This window comes from Schistocerca cancellata, chromosome 1 (genome assembly GCF_023864275.1).
Source record: "Schistocerca cancellata isolate TAMUIC-IGC-003103 chromosome 1, iqSchCanc2.1, whole genome shotgun sequence".
NCBI lineage: Eukaryota > Metazoa > Arthropoda > Insecta > Orthoptera > Acrididae > Schistocerca > Schistocerca cancellata.
In genome coordinates, this window is record NC_064626.1 from 779,110,724 (window position 1) to 779,128,245 (window position 17,522).

The 17,522-nt window shown below is 40.1% G+C and overlaps 1 long non-coding RNA gene across 1 annotated transcript; it reads right to left on the bottom strand.

The window, feature by feature from the left end:
• Positions 1-1,233: 1,233 nt before the first annotated feature.
• On the bottom strand, positions 1,234-2,084 carry LOC126162274 (uncharacterized). The gene is made up of 3 exons (XR_007535045.1): positions 1,860-2,084; positions 1,595-1,705; positions 1,234-1,435 (listed from the first exon to the last, which is right to left on the bottom strand). It is a non-coding gene; the product is annotated as an uncharacterized LOC126162274 (long non-coding RNA).
• Positions 2,085-17,522: the final 15,438 nt, after the last annotated feature.

Sequence of the window (17,522 nt, forward strand, 5' to 3'; positions counted from 1 at the left end):
AGGCGGCACTGCTACACACGTTGTCTCCCTGATGACGTCATGAGCCTCAGCCAATCAGCAGACCCAATTCCCTGGCGTCCCCTAGACGCAAGTAACTAAGAGTCGCAAGTAGCAACTAAAAAGCGCAGTTAGCACTGCCATCTGTTGAGCAAAGTTCATACTACGCTATTCGCTACCGAGTCAAACTGCGATTTCTGTGACAAATCGCAACTAAGAGTCGCAAGTAGCAACTAAAAAGCGCAGTTAACATACTTTTTCTAGTGTCATCTGTTGACCGACGTACGTACTTCGTTATGAGAGCCTTGTGCCTCACGAGATCGATGTGCTGTGTGTGCATGTGAAGGGCTTCTTTCAATAGTGGTACAAGTCCATTTTTGTTCATTTTGAGATACAGAGTCTTAAAGTTAAATGAGCACTGACAAATCTGCATTTGAGATACCAGAAATATTCAAGCATATGGCTTCTTGCTAGAGATGAACCTTTATTTATGTTTGTTTGGATCACTAATTTCAGAAGCATTATAGACAGAAAAGTGGAGGTAATGGACTTTTACCACTATTGAAATAAGCCTTTCATATTATATGACGACATGCACATTCAGCATCAGTTATGGTTGGTCAAATACTGCTGTGACTCTGAATGTATTATATTAATAAGAAGCAACATTGCCTTTTTCTCCTGAAAATATCAAGTAACGTAACAAATGTGTTTGATTCTGCTTCCAATATGGCAGTTTTGGTTAATACTCCACATGCCTACAGGACTTTGCAATGTTAACACAGCAGAACTCAGACATCTGTATAAGTGTAGAGAAATGAAAACAGTCATATGAATGCCTCACTTTTGTTCCAACATAGTCCAAGACTCGGGAGAAAAGTTTTACACCTAGTGTTCTACATGGCAACTTCACACACAAGAACTTTTTGCCGACACTACTACCACCTACATAAGTAAGCTTTTCCTGTGTTACTTTCAAGTAATGCACTTAAGCTATTCCTGATTTAACTGGAAGATCTGTACTTCCCACTTTCATATCAACAGCCTCAAAATGCATATTGTAGACTTCGGGATAAGTTACAGGTCACTGTCACACCAAGATAGTGGAGAAAGGGGGGGGAGGGTGGCATGTCACTCTCCAATAAGTGTTTACCAATAAGTAAGCGGCGGAAAATTATGGGTATAGGACGGCTTAAACATGTGGAAAATGAGATTTTTATTATTCACTCACTGTATTTGACATTTATTATTCCTTTAAAATCGCACAACAACTTCAATAAAACACAGTTTAATCATTCACACACTTATTTCACAATTATTTCACTTTTAAACTGCAAATCCTCTAACAGCTGTCTTGAATCTTCACGAGTCTCTCTCAAAAACAGCCTTGATGTGGATAGATACGTACAGCAACCAGTAATCAGAGTCAGAACTGTGTCTGCAAAAACACAAGGATTATTAAACAATTTTTGCTGTCATTAATTACTAGCAATATAATTGACAGAGTAGATTACTAATATTTGCTATAATGAATATCACATTTGCAAGAACGATCTCACTGAAGTAATTAAGTCCATCGGAACGCTTAGAAACTAACCTCTCGTCTGACGAAAACGGTCTAAAGATGCAGTGGCAATTTCTTCAGATCTGTTGACAATGATATTTTGAGTTATCACTTTACTGAGTGACTGAAATGTAGTTCAGGTACCTGTGAACATAACAATATGTTAGAATTCATTTTCTAAATACGAACTATTACGGTACTGTACGGCTACTTACATATTAATTACACTATTAATATTTTCACAGTTGTTTCTTTAATACAAAATTAAAGCCAACGGAAGAAAAAACGTAAAACATACTTGCCAATGACAGGTTTGTTGAGATGCAATTTTCTGTGTTGACAGATGTAACTTTTTCATACGGTGGTAAGTCGCAGAAATCGCAGGAATCACAGAAATCGCAGAAGTAGCAGAAGTCACAGAAATCGCAGAAGTAGCAGAAATCGCAGAAGTAGCAGAAGTCACAGAAATCGCAGAAGTAGCAGAAATCGCGGAAGTAGCAGAAATCGCAGAAATAGCAGTGGCGGAGGGATACACGACCTATGTTCCTTAACTGCGACTCGTAACTGCGACAAATCACAGTTAAGAATAACAGATACTGAAAAGTAGCATTCACAGAAATCACTGATATCGGAAAATCGCAGTTTAGCCCATCACTAGTAAACATACCACGTAAATACTGTAGAAAGGCCCAGCAACTGCAAGAATTCGAAGTTGTGACGTCATCGAGAAGCGGCACAGTCAACAGCTGTCTCATATTGGATCACAAATATGTTGGAATAAAAAATCCGGTGTGGTATATAACCATACGAGATATTATTTAAGTACGGTACACACCACTCCTATTGTGCGTTAGTAGTTGTGTTTGTGTGAGTTTAAAGCAGCATAATGCACGTTTATTCTGTTTTATCTTTGTTACGAATAGGTAATGGAAGTTACACGGCAGTAAACACGATTCATAGGTTCAAATTTCATAAAGACGATGTAATGACACAGAAACGACTCCACTCAATTAAATATACGATTTCGCAATTACAATAATTCAGTCGTAAGTTCTGTTTTGAATGTAATTTAGTAAAGCATGTCTTAGATCATGGAATGTAATTTAGTAAAGCATGTCTTAGATCATGGTTTATTATTGTTTTCCGGATCACTTGGCTTAAATGTCTTACAATTAACGTACTTTACTGCTCATTTTCCAGGTGTGTCACAGACATTTAAATGCCGGCCGGTGTGGCCAAGCGGTTAAAGGCGCTACAGTCTGGAACCGCGTGACCGCTACGGTCGCAGGTTCGATTCCTGCCTCGGGCATGGATGTGTGTGATGTCCTTAGGTTAGTTAGGTTTAAGTAGTTCTAAGTTCTAGGGGACTGATAACCTTAGAAGTAAAGTCCCATAGTGCTCAGAGCCATTTGAACCAGACATTTAAAATATAAACACATTATCTGAGGAGTACCTGCCACAGACGGAAAAATCATAACTGCTCCACTTTCAAAACAACGATTTGATTCAGATATCGTGAGAGACACGGTGCCGATCCGAAGATTAATGAAACTAACCGGTTTGAGTATTTAAAAAGATTTCATATACCAGCCTTCAGGTACTGAAAGATAAAGTTAATGTAATGAAATGAAATGATCATATTGCATAGTTGGCCGGGAGGCCCCATTCGGGGGAGTCCCTTGTTGGTTGACGCCATTTCGGCGACTTGCGAGTCAATGGTGATGAAAATGATGATGATGGACACACAAAACCCAGGCCCCCTGCGTGGTAGGCGGTAAAGCTACCGCTACGCTACGGAGGCGTAAAGTAATATTTCTACAGAAGAATTGGGTCCCATTACTTAGTGTGTATTATGATAGATAATGATTTGAAAGTGGAAGTCTATTCAAAATGAGTTTCATTGAAAAAATTCTAGACACTGAATTTGTTTTTTAAATTACGCTGGTAACAGAGAATTGTGTGAATGGAACTGACTGTGATGTGCATGCCTCAATGTTTTTGTATAACATATTAGTTGGAAATGTGTGAGCTTTTTACTAAACAACTACTATACGTGCAAAAATGTCCCAGGAAATAACACATTTTTTAAAGACATCATCAACTTTGTTTACAAATGTGACACCACTGGAGCCCGCATCTCGTGGTCGTGCGGTAGCGTTCTCGCTTCCCACGCCCGGGTTCCCGGGTTCGATTCCCGGCGGGGTCAGGGATTTTCTCTGCCTCGTGATGGCTGGGTGTTGTGTGCTGTCCTTAGGTTAGTTAGGTTTAAGTAGTTCTAAGTTCTAGGGGACTGATGACCGTAGCAGTTAAGTCCCATAGTGCTCAGAGCCATTTGAACCATTTGACACCGTTGGAAATTTATGATTCCTCTTCAGTTTAATGAGGTACATTGGCTCTGAATGTCCTGTGCATTTTATTTTCACAGTCAATACACATTAACTGAGCAACATCAGCCCTATCCCTCTCACGTCTTTGTTTTGAAGGGTGGAGTTCGGAAAAAAAAATTTTCTCCAATTTGAATTGAGGCATTACACATTACTCAGCTGAGATCTGTGAGAAAAACCAAGAGCCGTCTGAATGTGTGGAAAGCGACAAGAAATCTGCGCTATGTCCCACGAAAAAACGACTGGCGGATTTGCAAGAGGGGAAGGAGGAGTGAGTGAGCTGACTGAGGTACTTGTGGCACCCGTAGAACACAATACTCCTCTGTATAAGTTGGCTTCAGTTGGTCAATCAACACAGCTCTCTGCTTCTGTTTACATCCAGGACAAAGGTCTTGTCAAATACTGTAATACCTTAAAGAGGCCCCCATATAATGGGGGGAGTGGAGGCCTGAAGCCCCCTCCCTTAGCCAGACCAGAAGGCATGTACATAAACCATTGCAACAGAAAACAGGTTTTGTACCATGATGCGCAGGGTTCTGTGGAAAAAAAGAATTGCATGTGCGATAGCAGCTTCTGTAAGAAGAGTTCAAAGTCTCCAATAGAAGATAAGGAAGAGGGATGGAGGAAAAATTCACCTGGGGCCCTCAACGGTTCTCTGTAAATGAGCTGGACGTAGAGCAGTCGATATCCTCTTTTACAGTGGTTCAAAGGCCCAGAAGAACTTTAGATAAGGTGAACAGGCCAAGAGACAGAATGGCATGCCAGGCTCACTTTCGAAGTATGGGGTAGGTGCTCTACCATCCCATTAGCGGTGGGATGGTAGCTCGTAATATCAATATGACTACACCCACATAGACGATTAATCTCAGCAAACAAATGGCACTCAAATTGCCTACATCTGTCGGTAGTAATAATCTGAGGGATGCAAAATAATGAAAACCAAGAATTAATCAGAGCCTGGACATGCAGGGAGCAGGAACGACTGTGACCAGGACAGCCTCAGGCCACCTTGTGAATCTGTCTGTTGTTGTCACTAGCTAGCAGAATCACAAGAGGTGGGAAGGGTCTCAACAATATCCAAGTGGATGCGTGGAAATCTCCCTGAAGCAGAGATAGGCAGAGAAACATGGAGAGCAGTTTTTGAAGATTTACTGTGTGACAATACCTCGTTCACTACCGATAATCCCTCTGCAGCACCATCCAGATTACCTTATTAGCTACTAATTTAGCGCAAGCGTTGATACCCAGGTGAAAGAATTGTGAAAAAAGTAAAAAATGGGGTGGAGCCATTTAGCAGGAATAAGGGGCGAAACTTACAAGACATTTTTCACACCATACATTTGGGTGATAACCTCGCAGAGGAAGGAGTTAAAGATGGAGATTTATTGATGATAGATCTGCTGATGACGGAATGGATCTGAATCTTGAACAACCAGGACATCCCAATCAATGGCTGCAATCGACGCAGAATCCTGAGACAAACTGTTGACAACGACACTGTCCTGGCCGGAGATGTGTCACATGCCGGTTGTAAAATTTGCAGTGAAATCTGCCTACCGACATTAACAGTGGGAGTTTAGTTCTGTGATTCTGTGAAACACTGATGTAAGGAGCTAGTGATCTGTGGAAACACTAAAAGAGTGCCCCTCAAGCCACAGCTGGAAATGCTTGTACAAGGCAAAGTACAAGGCCAACACCTCCCTGTCAAAGGCGTTCCAACATTGCTGTTACAGGGACAGATCTTTTGAGAAAAATACCAGCCGGTGTGGCCGAGCGGTTCTAGGCACTTCAGTATGGAACCGCACGACCGCTACAGTCGCAGGTTCGAATCCTGCCTCGGGCATGGATGTGTGTGATGTCCTTAGGTGAGTTAGGTTTAAGTAATTCTAAGTTCTGGGGGACTGATGACCTCAGATGTTAAGTCCCGCAGTGCTCAGGGCCATTTGAACCATTTTGAAAAATGCCAGAGGTTGCCTGGAAGTGGATACAAGTTGCTGCAAAACAGAGCTGACGCTCGTCTGGGGTGCTTCAATCATTAATAGCGCTGGGTGCCATCACAACTGGATGTGCACGTGGTGCAGCTTTAGCAAGCACAATCTTTATGGGGTTGAAAGCAGTTATGCATGCGAAAATCCATGGGACACGCCAGTTGCCCAGTCTGTTTTTGCCATTTGATAAGAGTTTAATCGGTTTATGCAACAACATAATGGCAAACTGTTCCTCCTTGCAGAGAGCGTGGATCTCCAAGATTTGTACAGTCATTAACTGACAACTCTGCTGCCACCCAGCAACAGCAGCATCTACATCCATACTCCGCAAGCCACTGTGTGTGGTGGAGGGTATTTTGAGTACCTCTATCGGTTCTCCCTTCTATTCCAGTTTCGTATTGTTCGTGGAAAGAAAGATTGTCGGTGTGCCTCTGTGTGGGCTCTAATCTCTCTGATTTTATCCTCATGGTCTCTTCGCGAGATATACGTAGGAGGGAGCAACATACTGCTTGACTCCTCGGTGAAGGTATGTTCTCCAAACTTCAACAAAAGCCCGTACCGAGCTACTGAGCGTCTCTCCTACAGAGTCTTCCACTGGAGTTTATCTATCATCTCCGTAACGCTTTCGCGATCACTAAATGATCCTGTACCAAAGCGCGCTGCTCTCCGTTGGATCTTCTCTATTTCTACGGATCCCACACTGGTGAGCAATATTCAGGCAGTGGGCGAACAAGTGTAGAGTTTGTTTTCGGATTGCGTTTCCTTAGGATTCTTTCAATGAATCTCAGTCTGGCATCTGCTTTACCGACGATGAAGTTTATATGATCATTCCATTTTAAATCACTCCTAATGCCTACTCCCAGATAATTTATGGAATTAACTGCTTCCAGTTGCTGACCTGCTGTATTGTAGCTAAATGATAAAGGATCTTTCTTTCTATGTATTCGCAGAACATTACACTTGTCTACAATGAGATTCAATTGCCATTCGCTGCACCATGCGTCAATTCGTTGCAGATCCTCCTGCATTTCAGTACAATTTTCCATTGTTACAACCTCTCGATATACTTCAGCATCATCCGCAAAAATCCTCAGTGAACTTCTGATGTTATCCACAAGGTCATTTATGTATATTGTGAATAGCAACGGTCCTACGACGCTGAAATCACTCTTACTTCAGAAGACTTCTCTCCATTGAGAATGACATGCTGCGTTCTGTTATCTAGGAACTCTTCAGTCCAATCACACAACTGGTCTGATATTCCATATGCTCTTACTTTGTTCATTAAACGACTGTGGGGAACTGTATCGATCGCCTTCCGGAAGACAAGAAACACGACATCTACCTGGGAACCCGTGTCTATGGCCCTCACAGTCTCGTGGACGAATAGCGCGAGCTGGGTTTCACACGACCGTCTTTTTCGAAACCCATGCTGATTCCTACAGAGTAGATTTCTAGTCTCCAGAAATGTCATTATACTCGAACATAATATGTGTCCAAAAATTCTACAACTGATCGCCATTAGAGAAACAGGTCTATACTTCTGCACATCTGTTCAAAGTCCCTTCTTGAAAACGGGGATGACCTGTGCCCTTTTCCAGTCTTTTGGAACGCTACGCTCTTCTAGAGACCTACGGTACACCGCTGCAAGAAGTGGGGCAAGTTCCTTAGCGTACTCTGTGTAAAATCGAATTGGTATCCCAGCGGCCTTTCCTCTTTTGAGCGATTTTAGTTGTTTTTTATATCCCTCTGTCATCTATTTCGATATCTACCATTTATTCATCTGTGCGGGAATATAGAGAAGGAACTACAGTGCAGTCTTCCTCTGTGAAACAGCTTTGGAAAAAGACATTTAGTATTTGGGCTTTTAGTCTGTCATCCTCTGTTTCAGTACAATTTTGGTCACAGAGTGTCTGGACATTTTGTTTTGATCCACCTACCGCTTTGACATAAGACCAAAAGCAGGAAAGCGTGTTAGATTCTTCTTGTGTAGCACACTTGTGTGCATTCGACAGGGAGGTGATGCGATAGCAAACACTGTTGCCTTGATGCAGAAGGTGTGGTCGATACGGAAATCTTCAGTGATTTGACCTGCTGACATCACAAAACACACGACCTGGCGCAGTAGAGTGAAGATGAGAGTGTGGCTTCTAACTAGACATTGCTTCACTAAGTCAGACATTACAGAGTAATAATATAAGAAGTAGCAACCAAGACAGCGTCCCTAACATCCGTCACAATGAAGGCCCATCTTCGGCAGAAATTATCATCCATGTTCAGAGTCAAATTTATCCTTCCAAATCCAGCAGTTGGCAAATTATTGGGCATTGTGAAAATAGGTGCTGGTCTGGTGCAAGGGTACACAGCTTGTGAATTTGGATAAAAGCTTATCTCTGATCTGGTATCAATTAGGGAGAGGCCACCAATTAGTCTCTCTTTCACAAAAAGCCTAGCCCAACCTGTCACTGCAGACACTGTGTCATTTTGCATTGGTTAGGCGCTTCAACTGGTAGAGACAAGTATGCATACAATTTGGCGCTTGTCTTCAGAGTTTGAACAGCCACATGGCTTGGAACACCTTCTTGCAGCCTTACCAAAACGTCAGTGAAACGAACACCATTTGCAGCCTTGATTTTCGTGGGTGGGTGCACCCACTGCCTCTTCCTGCCTCTTCTTGCTTCTGCAGTCTAGCGTTGAGGCGAGTTAATTCATTAACTAAGAAGCTCATAGATGACTCCGGCGTCGAACTGTGAGATGACGGAGTAGTAAGGCATGATGCAAGGCCATCCAATACAACTGTCACTGCTGTGCATGTTTCGAGGCCGCCTGCCATTATCTCTGATGCACTGACCTCACATTAATGTCTGTATGAGCAATGGCAATAGCATTAGCTTGTGTATGATTTCGTCTCTAGGCAGATCTGTTAAGGCTGATAGAATAGCCCAAACTTGCTGAGGTAAACGACAGAGTTAAAACAGTTCGAGGGATTTTTCTGACAGTAGGCCCTGTCCAGCCAGTGCGAGCAGTGAACAGAGCGCTTGGGAAGAGAAACCATTTGCACTCCCTTCACTATCAGTGATTTTATGCAACTATGATTCTGCTGGCAGCACCAAATGTTGCAAAATTGTTTCTATTAGAACTGTAGGAGACTGTTGATGGAACACGTCTGCTAATTGCTCATGAACACTTAAATCCAATAGTGCAATAACTACCATGAGTTGTTCTATGTCTGACATAATACTGTGGAAATGGAAAATGGCTTCTACCTGTGTTAACCAAAAGTGAACATTTGTAGGCCAAAAGGAGGGAATCTTGATGTTGCTGTTGTCCATGTGATTGCTGTTCCTTGCAGTCGCCACAGATTTTGTGATAGAATTTTGCTGTTGAGCTTGAGGTTCCTCTTATATAGAAGTGAAGTTACTGTAAGCGATATTGTGACAGGTTTGTAGCAATACATTTGTAGATAATAATTGTTCAATTAGGCGTCATCACTGTGTGAAATTTATTCTTTCCTCTTCAATTAAAGGATGAATGCTGCATGTGAATGCATCATACACTTTATTTTCACAATTAATGCACATTAACTGAACTCATGTATAAACTCCGCAGTACAACGCAAGACATAGAACCAAACTTGACTATCGAAGAATACAAGATACAAAGATTACATACACTTTTACAAAAGATCCTTACACTTTAATGCTTACACTTTTTCGGCTTGTGTGATGTTGCACAGTAGTCATGTTATATATGCTATGCGCGAAATTAATCAGTTATGCGTTCTTCATTGTTTTTGTTTTAGTTCCACATACACGACTATTGAGTGTTTCCTAATCTCATTCCAGCATCAGCTCAAAAATTGCTGATTTTACGAACCACTCAATTCTTTCGGTGTTGCCTGCTTCATATTACGATCGCCACTTGGCTATGACATCAAGATGCAGTTGTTTGACTTGTCCCTAGGTGATGTTGGGAAACCCAAAATCGCAAGGCGCCAGTTATATTGCCGTAAGTCATTGCAGAAGGTAATGTAGGATGCCAGTCTACTTTTGGCTCCGGATTTTACCCCCATCACTGTCCCACAAGTCCCCCATCATAGCCACAAGGTTCACACATTTACTTAATTTCTTTTCAGCTTCGAGTTTGTGAATGACTATAGTAGTGTCAAAAAACGGTCGTCAACCCTTGTTTAGCTCTTTCTAGAGCTGTATCAGGAACATCCTTAGTTGTACAACCACAAATGTGTGTCATACAAAGACAGAAATCAGAGAGGTGCAGCACTATCTGGAACAGTGCATACCATGAGAGAGTTCGTGGGTCTGGCATCACAGATAGATCTCAAGTGGAGAGACATCATCCTCCACAATAACAGTTTTCATTGGGGGTGCTTAAGTTTCGTCCTTAAATTTGAGCTGTAAAGCGAGATCATGAAAATACTTCACCATCAGACTACCTCCCAGCAGCATCTGAGTCTATAAATGGCATCTTGGCAAGAAAAGTGACACAAGTCGAAAAATGGCAATTTTTAGTTTGTCACTGATAAATACATGTGAAGTGCCGCAATATGTACAAAAAATATAAGGAAATTTAATGCCAACAATACTTACTTAAAATTTAAAGGAAACTTATACTATTTCAGTATATTTTTTATAGAATTAATTCTTTAATTCAAGTTGTTTCAGGCATTACATTTTTGAGTTGTGTCACTTTTCTTTCTACAGCTAGCAAAATGATACTGAAAGCTCCTTTCTAGTTATAAAACGTGGAAACAGTGTTTTGTGGGCAGCAGGTCGTTATGTGCTTCGCATTATCTGCACAAACACAGCCAGGGAAACTCCATCTTATGGCAAAACAGAGCTGTTTTCCTCCATTAATTTTCCATGTGAGCCATCTGAAAAGAAAGTAAGAGGCACATATATATTTTTATTGTACTTTGAATGAACCAAATGTAGCACCAATATATGTTGATAATAGCTGTAAAACGTACTTTTATTTTCATGATAAATGTGATGTGCAGTGTTCTGTACTGAGTACAACAGTAATAGTCAGCAGTAACAGTTACTTCCATATACAATGTGTTTAGCTGTGACTGTAACAAGTAAAATCTGTCTATGGTAATTTATTATCTTCCTGTGTTATCAATGTTTAACTTTTTTATTTTTAGGACCTGCAGAACCAGGCTGCAGACAAAAACTAGGATAAAGATGACATTGACGGATTTGAGGCCTGGGTACATGATAGCAGTGCACTTTCATCACCAATTAATCTAAGTGAGGCTCCAGCACATCAGAAAATGTATAGTGAAAGGTGGGGACCCACACAAAAAGAGAAGCAGAACCACAAATCTGTTTCAGTGAGAGAAGTTCTCTTGTCTTTGCAACAGTTAACTGCACAAAACAACCAAGTCAGTGTATTCCAGATTTGGGCAGACAGTGAGTGCTCACTTACAGGGAATACCAGAATATACTACCCTGGAATGCCAGGCAGACATAATGACTGTTTGATGAAACAAAAGAGTAGGGTATTACAAGAAAAAGCAAAATGTATCCACGCCCTCAACATCTTCTACTGTATAGACAGAAACAGCTGAGGTTGTTCACATTGGCACATCTTCTACTGTATAGACAGAAACAGCTGAGCTTGTTCACATTGGTGAGCCACCAGTTATGTTCAATGGAAGTGGCAAAATAGTGAATAATTTGTTACTGAGTCCATACAATATGAGAAATGAATAATTTTAAGAAAATTTTAATATTTGTTCTTTCACATTCTTTGGTGCGCACTTACCCCCTATTGACATACAGTACACTGAATTTATAACTGAAAAGAGTAACTGTTTCTGCCAGACAGGTTAGTGAATGAATGCTTTAACTTGTACCGTGGCCATTGAGTAGCGCACAGTGCAAAATGATAGTTCTGGTACATTATGTGTGATGTACCCTAGCGTCTTGGAACTAAATGTAAAGCATTACAAGGAAAAAGCATCTTGAGAGTAAATTATCTTTACCTGTATCTTTAGTGCCTAGTATAACGTGTCAAGTAGTTCACAAGGAAACAGTTGTTTCCGTTTCCAGGATGAGGTAAGTATATTGCAGTGACAGAAACGAGTCTTCTGTTGAAAGGTATTGTAGCGTCACCTGCAGTTTGATATGCGCAGGAACTGCATTAAGCATGTGCATATCAGCCCTTTGAACTGAGCTGACTAAGGAACTCACTTACCTGTCCAACAGCTATGCTTTCTTTTCCTTTGCTTCAAGCATTCGATAAGTTGCCGTATGACAATTTGTGCTACAAGGTGTACACCTGCACAAGCAATTTCCATTGATACTATTTCGAAAACTATGCACAGCAGAATCTGTTCCCTGCAACTGTAAACGGCTACTGACATTGAAGCTTTAAGGCACCAGACAAATCGTGCCTCAAATCATAGCATGTGTAAACACCACTTAATGTTCACAATTACAATTTCCAATACTGGAATCTATACGTTTTCAACCACTCATAACTTCATGTCAACTTCTACATATATTCTATGCCAAACACTATCAACTGCATAGGAAAGGGCTCTTCTCATTTCATTCACTTTGGTAGCCTCTGAAACACCCTTACAGCACAGTGGCATGTCAATGATTTTCTGTGCCCTGTTTCGATGCTCTTCATCACAAGTCATCCTAGGCTTCCATTTCAGCAAAATAATGCCCACCCACACGTGGAGAGAATTTGTCTTTGTGTTTCCCAAACACTACCTTGGCCAGGGAAGTCGCCAAATTTCTTGCCAATTGAGAATGGAGCATTATGGGCAGCTGTGTCGAATACCTCTGATAAGTCCACGAAAATTCTGTTCACATGATCACTTTGTCCAGTGCCTCAAGAAGGCCTTTTGTAAACTGTTCAGTAGCAGATTCTGTACTTCTTCTGGACCTGAAATAGTGCTGTTCATTGCAAAGAAGGTTAACTTTACTTAGGTACTTCATCAGTCTATTTTTTCGGTAGGTTTTCAGTAATTTTGGAAACGATGAACAGTGAAGAGATTGGCCTACAGTTTTCAACATTTTTTATGACTATTTTCAAGTGTAGGTGTTACTTTAGCTTGCTTTAGGTACTCAGAAAACAAACATATTTCAATCAATCATTGACTATGTTTGTCAATGAAGTTTTTACGGTCTATGCACATTCTTTCAGAACACAAGCTGGGATTTCGTCTAGACCTGTTAATATTTTGCTTTTTGATTGGCATATAACTTGTGCCACATCTCTCTCTCTCTCTCGTTACTATATAGAGTACTGTTGAGTTTAGTGGCTGGTCCTGGCTGGAAATTTCTGTTGTAATTTCTTAACAATGTTGCTAAAGTAAATTTTCACGATGTTTGCTATTTTTTGAGTGCCTTCTTTGACTGTCTCCATTTTTAATTTGTGAATTCAAATGTTTTTTCCCAGCATTTTTACCACCAATTTCATGATATTCCAAGCTACTTTGCTTTTGTTTTCTGCCTGCAGCAGTATTTAACAGTTAGTAAACTTTTTACCACCTAGCAATACCTTCCTGTGAATTCTCCTATAGTTTTTACAAAATTGTAGAAAGGCTTTGTCACTCTGTCTATTTTTTTATGTTAGCGACATACCAAAGAGTTCCAGAGGATTTTTTGATACTTCTTGTCACTAGTATATTTCTTTCTAAAGTTTCCATGGAATGCAATGTTTTTGGAATGCTTCTTCAAATTTTAGTTGAAATATGGATATGAAATTATTAAACATATTTTTCACCTACACTTCCTGCCACCCTTCATCATGTGTCTTGAATGAAACTTCATGCAGGTTTTACTTTGAGAAAACCCTTTCTACACTTTTAATTCCAGAGACTTTTCTTCACAAATATTTGCTCTTAATATCTGAAACAGATGATCTGATAGGCGTATAAATTGCACATGTGTGTAGGATTTTTTCATATTTATATTTGTTGTTACATGGTCTAGCAATGTAGAAGATTTCTTGAGTACTCTAGTAAGGCAATGTAAAAGTGTAGATATCCTAGAACTATACAGAATATTAAAGTATGCATTGCTGACATCAACTGATTTCATCATATTGATATTTAAATCTCCATACATGATCATGTTTATTTTTGAACAAAATACCTTAGCTAATGTCGGAGTTAGTTTTGAGATGAAAATGTCCATACCACCTCTGGGGTGCTGGTAAACACAGAATAAAATTAAGCTTTTCGACATGCTATGTTCTTTTCCTTCAACAGAGGATAGTTCAAAATGTCTGTCAATGCAGACTTAATGCAGTAAGATCATTTCTGTTTTTAAATGAAGTACCCTTTTTCACGTAAATATATTAACCCCACCTTTCATGGAGAGAAAACAATAGAAACAAGGAAGACCATATGAGGTTAGAGCTAATTACAGTGTTCAGTAAGGCATACAACTGAGCTGTCTAGCGTTAGCAAATTTGCTTCTAGTTGAGGAACGTTGTTTTTAATGGATTGTATGTTTTGGTGGAAGATTGTTAAACATTTAGGTGTACATATCGTGGTGGCCTCCCCCTCCTTGTTCTTGAGGTTATAAAAATCCTTCAGATAGAATGGAGGCACTCTTTTTCACCTGCTTTCTACATTGCACCTTTCACATGGTGTTGTGTCCTCTTGTTCTTGTAGTGTTGCTCCTGTGTCATCTAATGCTACTGTTGTTGTTATGTAGATGTGCAAGTTGTGACCATATCCTTTTCATCGTCAGGAATGGTTCTAGGTCTTTTACTTGTATTGCTTCTGCAGCAGCTATTGTTACAGCTGTTTTTCCTTTGACACTTACTTCTGTAGCTGATGTTTCTTCATGTTCTATTACTGTTGCACCTGGATTCATTAGTAGGGATGGGTTTTCCAGGATTTTGTGGGCCTTCGTTGTTCAAGATACTTTGTAGGTCTGCTTTGCTGTCATATTTCTCACTTATGGCGAAAATACTTGTCACAAACATTTTGATCAGCTGGTTGAGTAATGATTTGCCCATTTAGGGCAGCTAGTTTCATGTTCCACATATCATTTGCACAATAGACCATAATGCTACAAGTATGAGCCATTTTACACAAATGTTAATAGAGTCCACAACAAAACTCTGTCTCGAAATCTGGCAGGAAATCCAAAGAGATTCTGGTCATATATAAAGTACATCAGTGGTGAGATACAAACAATACCTTTGTAAGAAGCTGTTTAGGTTCTTGTATTGGTAACGCCACCGCCACATAGCGCTCTGTATGAAAATCACTGGCTGTGCTGTGTGAAGGCTGTGGTTGGTTTGCATTGTTGGAGTATATGCTATTGTAGTGTTGGGCAGTTGGCTGTTAACAGCGCGTAGCGTTGTGCAGTTGGAAATGAGCCGCCAGCAGTGGTGGATGTGGGGAGAGAGATGGCGGAATTTTGAGAGCGGATGATCTGGACGTGTGTCCATCAGAGACAGCAAATTTGTAAGACTGGATGTCATGAACTTATATATATATATATATATATATATATATATATATATATATATATATATATATATATATATAATGACCTTTGAACACTATTAAGGTAAATACATTGTTTGCTCTTTATCAAAATCTTTCATTTGCTAACTACGCCTATCATTAGTTAGTGCCTTCAGTAGTTTGAATCTTTTATTTAGCTAGCAGTAGTGCCGCTCGCTGTATTGCAGTAGTTAGAGTAACGAAGATTTTTTTGAGGTAAGTGATTTGTGAAACGTATAGGTTAATGTTAGTCAGGGCCATTCTTTTGTGGGTTTTTTTGAAAGTCAGATTGCGTTGCGCCAAAAATATTGTGTGTCAGTTTAGTGTTGATCAGAATAAGTAAAGAGAGAAATGTCCGAGTACGTTCAGTTCTGCTCAGCTGTTTGAAAATCAAATAACGTAGGGGCTTACCAGCACAGTAATTCATTAAGTTTTCTAAGGTGACGTCGCATATGTCGACCCTCAGCCGAGAATACCTCACTGGAATCTTCTGATTTTTTCTTGTAGTTTGTGTAATTAGTGTAGCTATTGTTTATTGCTAGCGCGTAGTTATAGAGAGAATTTCCTTTGTAGTTGTAGTTTTTCATTGTTGTACAGTAAAACAGTTGTGGCATGCATGTAAATTTGTACCAAGTATTTCGCAGCTGCGCTTGCAATTAACTAGATATTATTTTCAGTGCTATGTTAATGCGTTTTCTTATTTTACTCTTCCAATTGTGATTTTCTGTGTTATCGTGTGAAACATTGTGACCATTATGGCGTGTGAAAAACGAAATACTAGGCTCCAAAGAAAACTGAGAAATGACAGTGAAGACGAAAGCAGCATGTTAGCGCCACCGAGTAATGAATTAACTAATGTTCAAAGTAGTAATTTGGTAATTGTGCATAGGAAAATGGAGCGGGCGGCAAATAAAGGTGTAGACAGAGAAACAAATAGTGAACAGGGAAGCATTATCGATCGATCGGTCGGCAACAATTCGCCTCAGGAATCCGAAATGACAGGACACAATCTTGCAAATACTGTAGATTCAGGTTTTGCGTCCTCTCCGTTTTCTCAAATAAGTCAAGACACATTTTCTGCTCGTCAAAATGTGAATGTTGCTGGTGCAAATGCAGTGCTGAAAAGTATAGAGGAACAGATTCCAGGCACTAATGCATTATTATTGCAATTAGTGCAACAAATGAAACAAAATCAGAGACAAACACAGCAACAGCTTCAAAAGTTAGACACCACGCTTGAACAAACACATGAAGATTTAACTGCTGAGTTACATAACATCGAATCGAAATGTCAAAACGTCTGTAATGACGTAAAAACACAAATTTGTGAACATTTCCAACCTATTTTTTCGCGTCATGAAAATGCATTAAAGAATCACGAAGCAGCCATAAAGGAACTGCAAACTATTGTTCATCAAAATCACGACACCTTGCAAGCTAAAATTGACTCAGTTGCATCTACCGATTCGGTTACGCAACTTGCAAAAACTCAGGAAAACTTACAGGACACAGTAGATACGATTTCAACACAAATGGACACTCTGAAACTTGGTTCAGAAAAACACACTGAGGAAATGAGTTCACTATCGGAGAAAGTAGCCGAACTTTCGGATCAGTTCACTAACTTATCTACAAAGGTAGATGATGATCTGAATGACACAAGACCTGTAGCCATCACTGACACAGAAGAGTATGAACAAATTAAAAATTTCAAACAAAATCAGAATCAAATTAATACGCAACAGAAAAGAGAAATCCGGGAAGTACAAGATCAGTTGGCACAAGTAATACAAAAATTACATATTTCAGAGGACACGCGTGCTCCAACACAGGAAGAGGGACTTAGAAATATGGAAAAGCCACAAAATAATAACACAGGGCATTTCGGAAATTAGGAAAGAAATTGGCAAGGTGCACCAAATTTTGAGATGGAACCGCCGACACGACGTAACAATGACCAATATGCGACTCGCCGACATGATGATTTTGACTATAAGTTGTTCATTACTACACGTAAATTCAAAACATTTAAGAATTCTAGCAACGACATTGATCCACAAGCATGGTTCCATCAATTCTCTCAT